Genomic DNA, 3,292 nt, shown 5'->3' on the forward strand with positions numbered 1-3,292 from the left:
GGGGGGGGGGGGGGCTCAGTTAGAGCCCGTCCCACACTTTAGCCTCCCCTGGGGCAGCCGGTCCTGGGGGGTGGGCAGGACAAAGGAAGACCAGTGTCTATATCCGAGATGTGCCCTAAGTTCACATGCTTTCCTTCCTTTTCTCCTTTTTTCACTTTAGGGGAAAACATTAAGGTAGAAAATGCATAACATAAAATGTACCATTTGAACCATGTTTAGGTGTAGCCTTCTATACATTCACATTGCTGAGCAGTCATCACTTGGGCATCTCAAGAACTTTCCATCTTCCCAAATGATACCCTGTCCCCATTAAACACTCACTCCCCATCCTGCCTCTCCCAAAACCCGACGTCCACTGCTCTTTCTGTCTCCATGTGTTTGACTGTTCTAAGGACTTCACATTAATGGGATCAGACAATTTTTGCCCTACTGTGTCTGGCTTATTCACTTTTCATAATGTGGGCAAGGTTCATCCATGTTGGAGCAAGTGTCAGAATTGCCTTCCTTTTTAAGGCTGAATAATATTCCACTGTAGGTGTAGGTGTATATATGAATCTATATTCACATATATATATGGATTTTGGGGGTTGTTTCCACTTTTTGCTATTGTGAATAGTGCTGCCATGCACCTCAGTGAACATATATTCATTATCTGTTTCAACTTAATGGGGTATATTCCCCAGAAGTGGAATTGCAGGATCAGATAGTAGAACACCACATTTTATGCTTCTGTTTTGAAATTTCTTCTTGGGAACCTATTCCCACCAGGTGGGATCATCCCATCATGAACTGAAAGCCTGAGCTTCCTCGAGAACCTCTGGTTGGAGACCCTTTCCAGGAAGAGGGTGAAGTTGGAAGCACGCAGCCTCTGTGTCTGTCCTCTCCCTGCCATGATCAAACACGACACATTGCCTTCACTTTTCCCAACATGGAGTGTTGTGAGAGTGGGGTCCTTTCAGCCAGACCCCCAGCTCCACAGCACAGGTCACACTGGGGTCCTAAGCTCCAGTGCTGGGGTGCAGCCCCAGTAGGATCCAAGGGTACCCTTAGGATGGACGGCATTGGTGAATGAATGACACAGGGAGGCCAAGCTTCGGTGAGCGAGACCCATAACTTTATTTTCAAAAGGAGCTTTTATACCCTGACTTCTACATAGAGGGAAATGAAAGATGCAAGGTCATGCAGTCAGCCCAAACACTTGAGCAGTTTTGCTCTTATCGAAACCAGGATTTTTTTCTGTATGCCTTTCCATAAACAAGGGTCTTATGTTATGTCTTATGTTATGTCTGTGGCCTGTTAACATTTCGTGACTCCTTTTTGATAAAGGTTGATGAGCCGAAAAACTTGTTTTCCCTTAAAGTGTTTTTTCTTTATTTCTCCCAGCCTCAGAATGTACTAAACAGAGTTACATTCTCATAGAGCAAAGGTGCAGACAAAGAAAGAACTTATTAGCTCAAAGATCTGATGTGGTTAATACCAAGGCTACTACTTGTTTTTCTTACATTCCAACTACATTAGCTAATGCCCTCCCAGGTGCACAATGGATAAAGGATATGGGAACTTGGCAGCAAGAATTGGCCCAATAATGAAGCCCTTTACCAGTACTATTCTAATAATTTTTCACCCCTTAAAGGGCTCTATGCCCATTAGGACTTTTAGAATGTTTAGGCTTCCCATGTCTTTCATGGTTGGGAATTTGTGAACAATCATGTGTGTTAGTTGTAAGAGTAAGGAAAAACTGTCAAGCAAGCTAGAATGCCAACAGAGGGGCATTCATGAGAGAAAAAACTCATCATGTGTCTTACTGATGTTTCCTCCAAGCTTTCAGGGGCTCCTTACTTTTGCCTTTCTCTTGACCATGGAAGCTGTTTGCATCAGTTTTTTGGCATGGGATGGGGTGAGGAGGTGTCTGAGACACCCACTACCTCCTTTAAGGACCCCGTTTCTCCCTATATGTGGTCTCCATTTAGGGGGGTGGATTCTGTGATGGGGAGAAATGACCAGAGACATGTCCTGACAGACACTGTCCTGGGAGCAGTGGCCAGGGTTCTGGATGGACGTGAGCAGGACGTTGCTGGAGGGGCTGGTGAGGGGCTCATGGGGCCAGGATGATCTATGGGGGGGGAGCCTGGCAGTGAGGGCCACAGAGGCCGAGCACTGGGTGGTGAGGAGGGTGGCAGACACGCACAGGCTCCCTCTCCACGTGGGGTCCAGTCCTGCCAGGAGCCCCAGGTCCTCGGAGCTCAGCTCCAGGCCACTGACTTGGGTGGTCACGCTGCCGGGGCCTCCATGTCCCTGGAGATGTGGATGCTGAGTCCAAACTACACATTCCTGAGATATTGTCCCCCTTGGAAGATTATAGGACATTTTATGATGTTTTCTAGAGCAATTCCCAGTCCTCTTTGCCAAGGAGGGCATTGTCACCCACCAGGAACTCCAGTCATTCACTCTCAAGCCCAGAGAGCTGTATGCACAGCCCCTGGCCGCCTCACCCCAGACCCTGCCCTATGGGGCATCACCACATGTGCACCACACACCATTGTTTGCCTCCAACATGGAGCAGATCTGTCACCTTGTGAGGTTTCTCAGGAGAAAAGTGAGATTCATAGAGCGTCCTGCCCAACATTAAGCAGGGAGCACCAGGCAGAGACCAAAGGCAGCAATGTCCTCCTGATTCCCCTGGCTCCTCCCATTGTTCCTGAAACAGGCACACACACACAGACCCTCTCACAAACACACACATACACTCACAAACATACAAACAAAATATAAACATAAACACAACACATACACTACACACATGCACTTACAGAAGTAGAAACATAGCACACACATACAACACACATGAACACACATTTACTCGCAAACATATGAACATATGTACACAGCACACAAACACAAACGTAAGACACAGAGACCACTCACATACATCTATTCACAACACAGACATACAAATATACACACACACAACACTCCACTCACACACACAAACATACAAACACACATATAAACATACATGTAACATATGCAAACATAACACACATGGAAAACACACATATACTTATCTATACACAAATAGACACACACAACACACACATATATACACACAAACACACTATGCACCACACCCCCACAACACACTCTCAAGCACAATACACACACACAGACTCACACACACAGGCAGTCACCACAGCCTTGGACTTACTGCCTTGCTGTCCATGGGGCAGGAAGAATGCCCCTGTCTTGTGTCTCCTGGAGCCATGTGCTCTCCTGAACTCTCTGTGTCTCCATT

The sequence above is a fragment of the Bison bison genome, unplaced genomic scaffold (genome assembly GCF_000754665.1).
Source record: "Bison bison bison isolate TAMUID 2011002044 unplaced genomic scaffold, Bison_UMD1.0 scf7180017858771, whole genome shotgun sequence".
Taxonomy (NCBI): Eukaryota; Metazoa; Chordata; class Mammalia; order Artiodactyla; family Bovidae; genus Bison; species Bison bison.